The following is a 15,986-nucleotide window of genomic DNA, read 5'->3' on the forward strand; positions in this document are numbered from 1 at the left end:
TAAGTACATTTTTCCCTTTGAAGTAGTGGTATGAAGTGTGAGTTGGGAAGTCTTTTGTATTAGTTATTTTTACACTGCTTGATTGTGAGACAACTTAAGGGAACAAATGTTTATTCTAGCTCATTATTTCAGTGCATTCAGTCCTTCAGAGCAGGAAAAGCCTGATGGGTAGCTCAGACATGGGTCATACTGTCGTAAATCCATTAATTGTTATAGATCCTCTAATAATCATAATTGTGTACATTGTGCCCCAGGGTTCTCAATTCTGTGTCATCAGCACTCATTCTTCTCTATTACCCTTAAACAGAACCATTAAATTAAACTCAAAAGAATAGGAGGATGGATAAGAAGAGATACGGAAAGAAAGTAAGGTCAAAGTTTATGGTATATGTGAATGAAAATATTTAAATGAAAGGAAGAGATCATCCTGCGCAGGCAACATATAGTGATAACAAAAATCTCAAGCTGAAGTCTTCTGAGTGAAGGGAAGTTAAGTTTCAATAAAAAGAGTAATTCATTTATGAGTTGGTGCACTTCTGAATTTAGACTATTGGGACACTGTTCCATTACAGGCTTTAAGCTGAGCATGCTGGGTAGAGAAGAATGTACTGTGTTCTTTCTCCAAAAGCTCTTTCTGAGTAAAAGCTGCTGGCAAGCATTAGTGGTTTGCAGGAGAGAGAGCTACTATACACCCTGCTGTGTCTTTCACAGAGGGAGATTGGTGATTCTACTATAAACGCACAGACAGGAGACTTTCCAGAATCAGTGGCTTTGTATTGTTAAAGTGAAAAGATCTGCTGGTTTGTGTCTGTGTGGATGTCACCATTGTGATGGGTCTGGAAGATCAGCTTATATCATCATGAAGGTCTCCATTACATCACCTGGAGAGTGAGTCAGGAGGAGAACTAACTACATGTCATCCTCAATAATTATATACTTCTGTGCATATCGTGTGCTGTCTTTGCAAAGAAAATGGTGTTCTTTTTTAAATTAGCCACACAATGAACTTGGAGACACGTACAAAATAAAAGAAGTTCCTATTTTGGGCTGCTTTTTAACTAAGAATATTTTATAGTGCTGCACCTACATAGTCTTTAACACACTGACATTATGTAAATTAAATATGTTAATCCCCAACTCTGTGCAATCTTCTCTCATTTAAACTTTTTCCCCCTTTTGTTACCAGAGAAGAGAAACAAAAAGAAAAAAAAAAAGATGTGAGAAAAGACTCCTGCCAAAATAATAGCTATGTTCAATGTTTCCCCTGGCTTCTTATTGTTTAAAATGTGCTTTTCCTGCCAAGGTCCCATTTAAGTGCATTACCTCCACATGCTAATAGACTAATTAAAATATGAATAAATAAAAAAAAAACCACATTTCCTATAAACTTTTTTTCACCTTTTCTGGTGAACTTAAGAGTTTTTGTGAACTTGGAGTAATCAAGGTGTCTTTTGCTTCATTGATTTCTTTCTTGGAAGATTTTAACTCTCATTTCTGTCATCTGCATGAATCCAGAACTGGATGGTGCTATGTGAGGCTTGAACAAAATGTTCAGGGATAGTGTCTTTGACCTTCTTCTCTGTGCAGCTTTGTTGTTAGTGTCTCTTCTCTCTTCTTAGCCATAGTGTCCTCATATGTAAAAATTGAGTATGAATTTCTTCCATTTCAAAAGGGAATTGGGCCAGCAAAATGGAAGTTCTCATCCAAAGTGTTTTGCATCTGTTCATTCTGAGTATGAAAATGGTATTGATTCATCTTTTATCTTAAATTACTTAGTCCAATATTAAGCACTGTAAAACACAAGCACATGCTCATTTCATGAAAACCGTTCTGAATATGTAGAATAGGTCAAGTTGTGGGAGGTTATTGCAGATGCCTTTTTGTAATATTAAGATGTTGGTTGAAAGAGTTATGTCACTGTGTCCTTTATTAAAGAATGGAAAGAGACAATAGAATGTGATACAATTGATTGTATATATGCAATAATTTTGTTGTTTAATGTGACTAACTGAACTTTATAACTCTTATTTTGCAAGCTCTCAAGAGCACATTGCAGAATACACTTAGAAGTAAATTTGAAAATGGCATTATGATCACTGGTTAGATTGCTCAGAGGGTAAAGGCTTTTGCTGAGAAAGCCTAATGATCTGAGTTTAATCCCCAGAACTCATGTAAAGATGGGAGGAGAGGAATAACCTCATGAAGCTGTCCATTAATGTTTTAGACTTAAGGCCAGTCTAATCCTATCTAATCTTCTCATCCATGTATTTTGGTTTGTTTGTTTTTTTAGACATTTTTTGATTGTTACTTGATCATGTTGTACCTGTTTTGTGAAACCCCCAGAGACCACCAAGGAGCCAGTTTCCAATGCAAGCACATTAGGGTCCTTTTATTGCCAGGTTTGAACCTGGGCCACCACCAGGTTGATGGAAGAAAATGCAGTGGTGGCTGTGGGCCCAGGAATAGAGAGTTTTTATAGGAAAAAACACAAGCTGGGAATTATATGCTTTGGCAACTTGGTATTGGGTAAGAAGGGATATGGGGCAAGGTGATTTTTTTGAAACTATTGGTCTAGACTTTGGGCATGAAACACTATTGGGTTCAACTTTTTGGCAGGGAACCACAACTTACTAAGGAGGATTATCTGGGATGTTCAGCAGGATTATCTAGATATCTTCAAGAGCCATAAACAGCAGATAGAATGTCTACAGGAACATACTGCCCTGTATCTGTTGGAGCTGTCATGGCACCTTCCTGAGGTCCTTCCTGGAACTGAATACAGCAGGTGGTCTATGATGGTGGCCCTCCCCTAAGATGGAGTCTGTATTGCCTTCACAATCACAGCTGCATTCTTTCACTGTAAAGAACAATTTCTTTAGTAAAATGTGTCCCCCATTCTTTTGGTTTGCTTCAGATTGTTTCTCATCTAAGACAAGGATTTGTGGTACAATTTTAAGTTTAAAACAAATAGATGTCTTTTTTTTTTTTCCAATTTACAAGGAAATGCCCTCTTATGATCCACTAAGAGAACAAATAAGGGAATAGCACTGCCAGTCTGTATCATGAGTTTCTGTGTGGATATACAGGGGTTTGTTTCTACAAAGAGAAGAAGGCATAAAAAATGACACAACTTATGAGCAGAAATTTTGTTAGTTTCAAAATCACATTTAACTCCAAAGTTAGCTATAACCCTACTCATCCAAGACCCCACACTGAGCTAAGTTTTTCAAGTCACCCATGTACTCAGTAGTCACCTTTGATTTACCAAATATGTGAGAGGGATAATTTAGTCATAAGGCAACACAGTGGGGTACATTGCTAAATTAAGCATCCATGGCTCATGTATTCAAGGAGAATGACATTCGTTAGCAGAGATAGCAATGGAAAAATACAGTGATGACTCTTAAATATTAGCCATTGTGACTTTATCTATTCTAGGATGCCCCCACCCCCAAAAAATGCTTCTCAGAAAACAACAGAGAGTCATTTATGTTTGAATAATATGTATATATACTGTAAACAGGAGAAGCAATTTTATTTTACATGAAAGAGTTTCCATGGAAAGAAAATAATTCTCTCTATGAGGAAAGAGCCTGAGTTTCCCATCACAGGTCCAAGACTATAAACTCTTCTTAATTTGCTTCCTCTGAGACATCTTCCCCATTTATGTCTTTCTTCTGAGCTTGTCACAAGCAGTCTGAAATCCGTGTTAATTTCTCATTAAAGACCTCAAGTTCTAAGACACAAAGTTGCTTGAAAGTTGACACATACAAAACAGATCACTTATATTCTATAACACTCCTGAAACTCCTCATGATTTCTTTGGAAGCTACCATTTCAAGCTTGTATCAAACAAATAACCTAAACCCATGAGGTTGCCCTAAGTCATAGCCTTGTCTATTTCTGATCTCCCGACTTTATTTTGTTTTTCCTCTTACTCTTTCCACATCTTCTTTTCTATTTGTATTTTCAACTTAACTTTTCATTATCTCATTCTTGAAATGTTTTCATAACATTTTATTTTGTTTTTCCTTGCAGAGTCTGAAAATGTGTTTTATAAATCTCAAGATTAGTCATAATACAGCTTAAATCTCTATTGATTTCTCATTGTGTCATGAGAAAGAATAAATTCTTTCTAACATAGGAAAATTGTGTATCTCTGCAATCAGAACATTCATTTAGTATTTTTCCTTTTTATCAAGTATTTTCCAATTCATCATTATATATGTTTTCTTAAAATTCTCTTAGGTACTCATTATTTAAATAAGGAAGAATTCTCTAGCAAATCCCTGCTTTTGTGTACCATAACTGTTGGCCTAGAAAATAAGCTGTACGCTGTGTATAGATTAGATTGTTGTTCACTCTTGGATCTTCTTCACAGGTGAAACTTTGATCTTAGGAATTATAGCTATCATAGTTAATACAATGTATTCTGTTTATGTCAAATATTCATTCACAGCAATGATTTTTTAGAGTCCAGAAAGTTCTGCTTCATTACTTCATCTTTTCAGTATCTAAATACACAGAAGGACATTTGGTGCAACTTTCTTGAATGACTGGGTGCTTAAATTGTGAATGGACAAGCCTTTGAGGAACTGCTATCTTTTATGGTCTCAAGACTTTAAAATAAATGACTATGCATGTTTCTACTGTAGAGAATTGACAAACTTGTTTAAATCTCATATTAGTTTTCAAAAGAACAAGTTTAATTGAGAAGAATGTATGTATTTATTTATATTTACTTAATTTTTTTCATTTTACATACCAACCACAGTTTCCCCTCCCTCCCCTTCTCCTGCTCCCCCCACTTCCCCCAACCACCCCCCCCACCTGCTCCTCATAGTGCTTAAGGCCTTCCTTGGGGAGTCAACACAGGCTGGCATACCAAATTGGGGCAGAACCAAGCCCCCCCCCCCCCGACATCAAAGTTATCCCATCATAGAAAATGGGCTCTAAAAAGCCATTTCATGTACCTGCAATAAGTCCTGGTCCCACTGCCGGGGTCCCACAAACAGATCAAGCCTCACAACTGTCACCCACATTCAGAGGGCCTAGTTTGGTCCCATGCAGGCTCACCAGCTGTCAGTCCAGGGTCCTTGAGCTCCCAGGATCTCAGGTTTGCTGTCTCTGTGGATTTCTCTATCATGATCTTGACCTCCCTTGCTTCTATAATCCCTCCTTCCTCTCTTCAGTTGAACTCCAGGAGCTCAGCCCAGTGCTTGACTGTGGGTCTCTGCATCTGCTTCCATCAGTTACTGGATGTAGGTTCTATGATGACAATTAGGGTAGTCACCAATCTGATTACAGGGAAGGCTAGTTCAGGTACCCTCTCCACTTTTGCTAGGAGTCTTAGCTGGGGTCATCCTTGTGGGTTCCTGGGGATTTCCCTAATACCAGGTTTCTCCCTAATCCCAAATGGCTCCCTCTGTCAAAATATCTCTTTCATTGCTCTCCCAAAACTCAGCCATCTCAATCCCTCATGTTCCCATCTGCCATCCCATCTCCTCTTTCCCTCCATTTCCAGCTTATCCAGGAGATCTTAACTATTTCCCCTTCCTAGGGCAATCCATGAGTGTCTCTCATAGCATCCCCCCTTTTACCCAGCTTCTCTGTGGTTGTGGATTGTAGGCTGGTTATCCTTTGCTTTGGGTCTGACATCCACTTATGACTGAGTACATAATGTGTTTGTCTTTCTGAGTCTCTGTTATCTCACTCAAAATGGTTTTGTTCTAGTTGCATCTATTCACCTACAAATTTCTTGATGTCATTGTTTTTTTTTTAATCGCTGAGTAATACTCAATTGTGTAAATTTTCTTTATCCATTCTTTGGTTGTGGGGCATCTCTCTAGGTTGTTTCCAGGTTATGGCTATTATAAATAATGCAGCTATAAACATAGTAGAGCAAGTGTCCTTTTGGTATGGTTGAGCAACTATTGAGTATATGCCTGAGTGGTATTGCTGGGTCATTAGGTGCGTTGATTCTCAATTTTTTGAGAAACCATCATACTTATTTCCAGAGCAGTTGGACAAGTTTGCACTCGCACAAGCAGTGGAGGAGTGTTCTTCTTACTCCACATCCTCTGTAACATAAGCTGTCAAGAGGATGTTTATATCATAGCCATTCTGACAGGTGTAAGGTGGTATCTCAGAGTTGTTTTGATTTGCATTTCCCTGATGAATAGGGATGTTGAGCAATTCCTTAAATATCTTTCAGCCATTTGAGATTCTTCTGTTGAGAATTCTCTGTTTCAATCTGTGCCACACTTTTTAATTGGATTATTTGGTATTTTGATGTCTAGTTTCTTGAGTTTTTTATATATTTTAGAGGTCAGCCCTCTATCAGATGTGGGGTTGGTGAAGATCATTTCCCATTCTGTAGGCTCCTGTTTGTCTTGTTTATCATGTCCTTTGCCTTACAGAAGCTTCTCAGTTTCAGGAGGTCCCATTTATTAGTTATTGCTCTCAGTGTCTGTGCTACTGGTATTATATTTAGGAAGTGGTCTCCTGTGCCAATGCATTCAAGGCTGTTTACCACTTTCTTTTCTGTCATGTTCAGTGTAACTAGATTTATGTTGAGGTATTTGATCCATTTGGATTTGAGTTTTGTGCATGGTGACAGATATGGATCTGTTTGAATTCTTCTGCGTGTCAACATCCAGTTATTCCAGCACCATTTGTTGAAGATGCTTTCTTTTTTCTATTGTACAGTTTTGGCTTCTTTGTCAAAAATCAGGTGTTCATAGGTGTGTTGAATAATGTCAGGGTCTTCAATTCGATTCCATTCATCCACGTGTCTGTTTTTATGCCATTTTATTTTCATTATGATAGATCTATGGTAGAGCTCGAAGTCAGGGGTGGTGATGCCTCCAAAAGTTCCTGTATTGTACAGGATTGTTTTAGCTATCCTGGGTTTTTTGTTTTTCCATATGAAGTTGAGTATTTTCTTTCAAGATTTGTGAAGAATTTTGTTGGGATTTTAATAGGTATTGCATGGAATCTGAGGATTGCTTTTGTAAGATTGCCATTTTTACTATGTAGATCCTACCTATCCAAGAGCATAGGAGATCTTTCCATTTTCTGATATCTTCTTCTATTTCTTTCTTCAAAGACTTAAAGTTTATTCATACAGATCTTATACAGGTCTTTCACTTATTTGGATAGAGTTACCCCAAGATATTTATGTTATTTGTGGCTATTGTAAGGGGTGAAGTTTCTCTGATTTCTCTCTCTGAGAGAAATCATTTATCATTTGTATATAAGAGGGATACTGATTTTTTTAGTTAATCTTGTGTATTGCCATATTACTGAAGGTGTTTATCAGCTACAGTAGTTCCTTAGTAGAATTTTGGGGGTCATTTATGTATAGAAACATATCATCTGCAAATAAAGTTTGACTTCTTCCTTTCCAATTTATATCCCCTTCACTTCCTTTTTTTGTCTTATTACTTTAGCTAGAACTTCAAGTATTATATTGAATAAATATGAAGAGAGTGGACAGTCTTGTCTTGTTCCTGATTTTAGTGGAATCGCTTTGAGTTTCTCTCCATTTAGTGTGTCGTTGGCTATTGGCTTGCCTTTAGGCAATATATTTTTAGGTATGTCCCTTGTATCCCTGATCTCTCCAAGATATTCATCATGAAGGGGTGTTGGATTTTGTTGAAGGCGTTTTTAGCATCTAATGTGTTCTTTTTTTCTTTCAGTTTGTTTACATGGTTGATTACATTGACTGATTTTCTTATATTGAATCATCACTGCAATTTTTGGATGAAGTCTACTTGATCATGGTGGATGATTTTTATTTATGTGTTCTTGGATTCAATTTGCCAATATTTTATTGAGTATTTTCGCATCAATGTGCATGAGGGAGATTGGTCTATTCTCTTTCTTAGTTGTGTCTTTGTTTGGTTTGGGTACCAAAGTAATCATAACCTCATAAAAAGAGTTTGGCATTGTTCTCTCTATTTCTATTGTATGGAACAATTTGAAGAGCATTGGTATTAGTTCTTCTTTGAAATTCTGGTAGAATTCTGCACTGAAATATCCTGGCCCTGGGCTTTCCCCCACCCCACTTGGGACTTGATGACTGCATGCATTTCCTTAGGGGTTATAGGTCTATTTAAATTTCTTATCTGATTTTGATTTGATTTTGGTATGTGTTAACTATCCAGACAATTGTCAATTTCTTTTAGATTTTCTAATTTTGTGGAGTACAGGTTTTTGAAGTATGACCTAATGATTCTCTGGATTTCCTCAGTGTCTGTTGTTATGCTCCCCTTCTCCTTTCTGATTGTGTTAATTTTGATATTATTTCTCTGCCTTTTTGTTAGTTTGGGGAAGGATTTGTCTATCTTGTTGATTTTCTCAAAGAACCAACTCTGTTGCATTAATTCTTTGTATTGTTCTCTTTGTTTCTATTTTACTGATTTCAGCCATCAATTTGATTATTTCCTGTCATCTACTCCTCCTAGGTGAGTTGCTTCTTTTTGGTCTAGAACTTTCACATGTACTGTTAAGCCACTAGTGTGTCCCATAAGTTTGGGTATGTTGTGTGTTGATTTTCATTGAATTCTAGGAAATCTTTAATTTCTTTGTTTATTTATTCCTTGACCGAGTGATGATTCAGTTGAGCATTGTTTAGTTTCCATGAGACTGTAGGCTTTCTGAAATCTCTGTTGTTGTTGAATTCAAAATTTAATCCGTGGTGATCTTATAAGATACAGGGGATAATTTCAATTTTTTTTTCTCTTGAGGTTTGCTCTGCTATTTTCTTTAGGGGGTTCCCAGGATGATAGAAGGAGTCCTCACACCAGGAAGGTATGGGTTTGGCACTTATCTTGAAATAGATCTGATTTGTCCAGATAGATTTAAGCTGGTTTCTGGAGCTTAGAAAAAAATTTGAACATATTGAGAAGCAGCCATGAGAAAAATTAAAGTCTTGGGCTGGTGATCATTTGCTGCAGGCCACAGGAATATATCATAAGAACTCAGTTGGTTATGGCAAAGTCACTACCTGGAGGGATCAGGGAATTCCTCTAGAGGAAGCCAAATTCCAAGGAGTTTTTGGTGTTATTTGGCTTGTTATATATCAGCTGTATTCTGTTATGAAGATCATGTGTGCCTTCATAGTTTTCCCTATTGACTTTTCTCTAAGAAGGGCTAATAGTGTGAACTGATTACTCTCTGGACATACATATTCCAGATATTTGGAGAACAGACTCAGGAAAGGCTTTCTCTGGAATCAGATATCTCCCTTAGCCACCTTCAAGGACTAACAGTGATAATAGTTCACATGCTAGTCACCTGACTTAAGGTAAATTCCACAAGGAGGCACTGCCTAGGTCAGGTGGACGTTAAGTAATAGCTTTATACAATTTAGCTCAGGGCCTCCCTTTCTATACTGGGACTTCCAGGGCACGGGACAGAGAAGAGAAAAGAGAATGGAAGAACTAGATGGGTAAGAACTTGAGAGGAACAAAGTGAGATGGAAAAGAACTAGACTGAAGGGCTAGAAAAGAGTACTAGAGGAACGAGATGGAAGATGAGGAAGAACAAGACGAGAGAGAAGGAGATGGGAGAGGAGCTGATATGGGAAAGAACTAGATGGATGAGAACCTAGAAGGAGCAGAACTAGATGAAGGAATTAAGATAGAATCTGGAGGAGACAACAGATAAATGTAAAGAGTAACTGGGCAAGAAGGGAATTAAATATGAGAGCAGAATATAAGCTTGTAACTGACACAATAATAAAGTATATGGACTAAGGAATTTCATGTACATAGATTCATTTCTTTTCATCAAAGATTAATTATCAGCTGGTTATAAATTCTTCCCGGACCCTGGGAGAGGACTATCTAGGGGCTGGACCCCCATAGTCCCCAATACCTGGCGCCTGAACAGGGACTTGATCCCTGAACCCTCAGATTAAAAGTCTAATGATCTGCCGATTGAGCTATCCAGGCCTAGTACTAGTACTAGTGATTAGTACTCTGCTGGTTAGTGTTAATGAGAGAGAGAGAGAGAGAGAGAGAGAGAGAGAGAGAGAGAGAGAGAGAGAGAGATTGGGACATGTTTTTAATTTTTACCTGAGATAAGCTTTATCAGAGACAGATTATTTTAAGACACCTGTTTCCTTTATTAGTTTAGCATTCAGGAGACACAGGTGATCAATTGCTGAGAGCATTTGACAATAACAGATGGTTATTAAGTCTGTTTTTTTTTTGTTTGTTTGTTTGTTTTTTAAGAGCCCAGACACTTTTGGGTCTGGGGGTATAAATACCTTTTGACTGTTACTCTTCCTTACCACTTGGTATATACTTGATGGTCCTTGGATTCCGACTCTATGGTGATCCTGTAACAATTAGCTGAGTAGTTAATTAAAAGAGAAAACCAGGAAGAGAAAAGCTTGTGTGGTGAGACCTCATTCTCCTGGAACTGGAGACAAGGCAGAGAGCAGGGCCCTGTCTGTGTTACTGTGCATGGGAAGCCCTGCTGACTGGTCTGGGTCAGGCACATGGAAGGAGCAAATAAAATGAAAGCTCCTACCTTAGCTGGAATATCTTTTCCCATTAAGTAACCCTGAAAGTATAATTAAGTCTGGTGAGATGGGTAAGGCTGTACCCCTACCCCGACAATAGGGATATGAGAATAGGTGGGACCCCAAAACACCCTCAGGACTGGTTAAGTGACTCAGAGTCCAACAGGAAGGAAATGGATCACCTCCATGCTGCATCCTGGGTTCCCTGCATTCCCATGGCAAGCCTAGGAGGTCTGCTGGAGGTCTTTGTTTGAACTCATGCCACTCTGTGCCCAGGTGCAGTCAGCTGACCAGTTGTCTCTTTAGGTAGCTCTTTGAACAAGGCTTATTTGATGGCCCTGCAGGGCATGCACTAGCCCTTGTAGCCTTCTAAAACAGGGACCTGGAAGTCCTTATGCAGCCCCTTGGATGGCATGTGCCAGCATTTGGCAATTCTGTTCACAACTTTATCATCTCTCCCATGGCACATCTTAAATGCCACAGCTGAAACTTCCACCTGTGGGATCAGGAGCCTTGTTCTCTGGATGCTTAAGTTTTAGCCCTAAGGTCGGGGAGCTTTGGTAGACAAGAGACAGATTTTATTCTGTGTCTTGATTTTTTTTTTTTTTGATAGTTTGCTGGCTTGAGGATAGCTCTAGGAAGACCCGCCAGGAGGCAGGCTATTAACTGATCTCTGGCTAAAGAGCCATCGGTATTATTGTGATTACCATGTGGGTCCTGATTGTAAAGTTATTTGCATGCATCCTAGTCTGCTTCCAGACCTGTCTGTGCTTAGAAGCCTGCCCAGTACCAGAGAACAGAGCAGAGAATAGATATGATAAGGTTCTTTGGAGACAGAGATTCCTCAGGTTCAGGAATGCATGTGGGCAGGAGAGAAAGATTCAGATAGGGAGGGTCCAGAGCTTAGGTAAAAGCATAGAGATAAGGTAGCTCTTTTCATTTGCCCGTTTACTGGCAGAAATTAGATAATTCCAGTGAAATATCGTGGTCCAAGCAGGCATTACATGGCCAAATTTGCTGGTATCTGGGGATATTTAAGGCATTTGTCAGAGGAGGAGTGGAAATTCGAGGAGGAATCCCCCATGTCCCATGGCTGCAGCCGAGAGAAACAAAAATTAAAATAACAAACAGGATCCCAGGCTCCTATCTTGGGCATCCCCAGGATAGGTAGTCCATGAATCAGCATAAATTAACAGCACAAATTACCCAATCTTCGCCACAAAAAAAGGTAAGGGCTGGGCCTACCTGAGAACTCCCGGGGAGTCCAGACAGCACTCAATACTGTTTCCTTCACCTGTTTGATTTTTTTTTTCTTGGCTTTCTTTAAGGAATTTATTTATTTATTGCATTTTTTATTTGTCTTTTCCTCTATTTCTTTAAGGAAATTTTTCATTTCCTCTATTTAAGGGCCTCTATCATCTTCATAAAGTTATTTTTAAGGTCATTTTCTTCTCCTTCATCTGCATTGGGATGTTCAAGTATTGCTGTTGCAGAACTACTAGGTTTTGGTGGTGCTGTATTGCTCTTTATGTTGTTGAATGTATTCTTACAATGCTGTCTACCCATTTCTTCCTCTAATCCACAGAGGTGGAGTCTGTGCCTCCTGGAGTTCCTCTTTCTCCTATTGGAGCAGGTGGTGCCTGTGACTCTGGAGCTCACTGGTGCTGTGGGGGATGTTTGGAGATGGGGCAGGGCAGGATTCTGCTGCCTTGTTTCTGGGGCTGGGATGGGTGGAGGAGGGGCATGGTACCTGCCCCCAGGGCCTAGGGGTTAGAAAGCTGTGCTGTCCAGCTGGGAGCTCAGAGACTCACCTCTTCTTCAGGTACAGTTGGGGTCTGTGAGAAGAATGTATTTAAAAACAACATGCAAACATCACTGTGTTTCAGGGGTGTTTCTGTTTTCTGAGATGAGATTAAGGGTATGGTTGTCACATACTCTGGAGTATATGGGAAGCACAAATTCAACTTTATGAGAGAAGAAAAAAGAAAGAAGAAGAGAGGGAAGGAAGGAGGGAAGAAAGAGTGAGAGAGAGAAAGAAAGAAAGAGGGAAAGAGAGAGAAAGAAAGGAAGGAAGGAAGGAAGGAAAGAAGGAAGGAAGGAAGGAAGAAAGGAAAGAAGGAAGGAAGGAAGAAAGAAAGGAAGAAGAAAGAAAGAAAAAAAGAAAGAAGAGGAGAGGTGAGGGGGAGGAGGAGAGAGTAGTTTGGGAAATTAGGGTTGGATGCATTTTGTAGGTGTTATTAGGAGAAACAGGATTGAATATGAACAAAATACCTTCTGTGACTTTCTCAAAGATTTAATACAAGTATTGAAAAAGAAGCCCTGAAGGTTTCAAAGTTATTGTTTGATCATAGAACCTTGAAACAGTCATTTGTAATGTCAGGATTGACTTTAACCCATCTGAAAATAAGAGGTTGGAAGAGATTATATTTGAATTGTCTTTATTATCAGCATCACTTAAATCTTATTTTATTTTTAAGTTTGTTTGTAATGTGCTTTTCAAGATCCACTTATTCATTTCACTGCAGCTCTTACAGAGATGCATGTTTGAATAAATTGCCCAAAAGTTTAGTATGAAAACAGGTAAAGGCAGAGGGTACAGAAATACATTTCACTTGGTATAATAACATTTAAAGTCTTCTCATTTGGATTATTTGAATATACAGTCTGTTATTGAGATGTAATGTACCCTACTGTACATTAGACTACAAAAATTTTATATGTTCTATCTATCATATTCTCACACCTGTTTTTCTTGGATACAGATATCCTCTGTTCTAATCCCTGTATGAAGTCAACATTTAAGAATTCCAAACTTGTATGAGATCACTATATATCTGTCCTTTTGTGCCAAACTTATTTCACTTGACATAATATCTTCTAGGTTCACCTACATTACTAAAAATTATAGGATCTCATTCTCCTTAAAGGTTGTCTGGTATTCCAACATACTTATACTATATCCTCTATTGATTCATATTTTAATAATGTGAGTATTTTGAAGAGAGATATTGACACTCCTGTATTTATTGCAACACTACTTATCATAACCATGATATTTTATGAACCAATTGAGTATAAAAGTATTGATCTTAATATGGAATAGATAAATGAAAACAGCATGAAACAGAAAGCAACAGTTTGAAAAAGTATGGGTGTAAGGAAAGCAGGGTGTATTGTATTTCTTATATTACAGTATGTTTAAAATGTAAGGTTGATACAAATGGAACATGCAAGTAAAGAACTTTGCAGATGCTGAGGGTTGATCTTTAGAAAGCTATTGAACCTTAAAAATTTTCATTTGGCAAGAAAGGCTGTGATATAAATAAGAGATTTACTAAATAGCATGAAGAATTTCTTAGAACTTTGTCTTCAGCAATTTCTAAATGACCAAACTTCCAAGGAAAGGCTGACTTGTGTAAGTCCATAGAGGCAGTGTGTGCCACTGATAAAAAAAAAGACTCAGGAACATGGGGACACTTTGTTGAATGATTGAAAGGAGGTATTTGTTTGGACAATTTACTTTGCTGTGAGTTTTAAATTGTGGTGTCATATTCCTTCCACTAGTGTGAGAGCTATAGCCTCCATCAGTAGCAAGAACTCCCCAGTCTGACAGAAGTTTATCTTGAATAAATTGCCAGACTGAACACTGCAATGTGGGAAGGAGATAAGGCAGAGGGGACAGAAAGAAAGACACCCTGTCTTGTCCTCAATTCTTCTAACTTTAGAAGTAAAGAGAGTTGTGAACGTAGCTTAGTTGTAGAGTGCATCCTAACATACACAAGTCCGTAAATTTGATTACTAGTACCACAAGAAACAGGAAAGGGGAAAAAAATCAATAAACTGTCTCTTAATTGGTTATTTGCTATGAAAGAATGAATCACTCTACTAAAATTTGGTGGCTTCAACCATTACTGTATTTTTCAGATCTTTTCAAAATAATTTGCTTTGGGTTAGGACACTTTAATGTCCACATTGTTTGTGCTATGTTATGCTGGGTTTCTTATGCAAGGTGGAATGAATAGAATGCCCTGTACCAGGTCTCTTGTGCCATCTATACATTTATTTTTCTTTGGTACGGTCCTTCCAATTGACAAGGTAGGTTGGGCTTCAAAAACATGGTACCATAGGGAAGTCAGACTTCTTCGCATTCCTTTGTAATTCTCCATGACACAGAAATTTATAGTCTTCCTGAATTACCCATAGAACTGTCATCACAACACTTATGCTGTAGCCAATTTTTCTATGTTGTCATAGGCAAGCTCAGACAAGAAGAGGTGAAATAGACCCCTTCTCCTAGTGAGAGAGTCTCAAAATTTATTTGACCATTTTTAATCTGCCATATCTAACCTTCTGGCTAATTCATTCTAAATGATGTCAAAACATAAAACAGCTGTAGGATACATCTCTGTTTTATCAAATTGAATAAGGGGACAAGTAAAGGAAAGGCCGAGAAGAGTCAACAGGTATAAAAGTGACTTAAAGGAAGTTAACTTCACTAAAATTACTTGCTTTTAATTGATTTTAAACTCAGCATCTATCCATGGACCATCTCTGGACCTCTTTGTTCTCCTATAACGTTGGGTTTACTATATGACTCTATTAATATCACTAATACAAATTTGTACTTTTGTCTCCATTGAACTAATTTAGAGGCTAAGTTTCACTCAGAGTCTCCACTCATCCATATGCTGATAACCTGTAGGAATTACACTGATCACTGAATTTCAAGTTCTTCTGTAAATGCTTTGAACATAAACACCAATATTGTGGAGTTGTTATACAGGAGATAAATTTCATGCAATGACCATCTTCGGATACCCAGCAGAAAGCTGACAGTCATTTGCAGCTTCTCCATCAAAGGGTCCTACTGTCACCACATAAATGTGGGCAGAATATGATCAAATATGTATAAATGAAATCAGCCTTTCGGTTGTTTGGACAAAATGAGAAAGAAAAGCCCCTTTGCTATCTAATTTTACTCTTGTACCTTGGTTTCATCTATTTTTGTGGTATAAATAATCATGTTCATTATGTGGCAACCAAACTCTGTCTACGGGGCCAGCTTTCTCTTTTTAACTACATACTAGTGTATGACTGCACAAAAGTTGATTGAAACTACTTAATCAATACTTAATTCATAGTATAAGGATATGCTTTAACCTTTAATTTGATCATGCTATGAAATAACAAATTGAAAATATTTATAACATTTGATTAAAGTACTATTAAAGATTTTGGTGTGTATACTTTCAGATATGTTTTTGCTCACATGCATCTAGAGAAAGAAAAAAATAGGGATGTGGTAGTTATGTGTATGCTTAATTATCATGCAAAGAGAAAGCCATATTAAGAGACACAATACAGCACATGGTGCCAGTGTAATGTCTAAAGTGAGCATTTTCTGCCTTGGATAAGACTGCTGCTTATATTTTGTATATTTAATTTCTGCTTG

At 37.9% G+C, this 15,986-nt stretch overlaps 1 non-coding gene across 1 annotated transcript; it reads right to left on the reverse strand.

Annotated features, from left to right (window-relative positions):
* Positions 1 to 9,886: 9,886 nt before the first annotated feature.
* On the reverse strand, positions 9,887 to 9,959 carry Trnak-uuu (transfer RNA lysine (anticodon UUU)). Its single transcript has one exon. It is a non-coding gene; the product is annotated as a tRNA-Lys (tRNA).
* Between the last annotated feature and the right edge of the window lie 6,027 nt (positions 9,960 to 15,986).

This window comes from Peromyscus eremicus, chromosome 5, assembly GCF_949786415.1.
Source record: "Peromyscus eremicus chromosome 5, PerEre_H2_v1, whole genome shotgun sequence".
NCBI lineage: Eukaryota > Metazoa > Chordata > Mammalia > Rodentia > Cricetidae > Peromyscus > Peromyscus eremicus.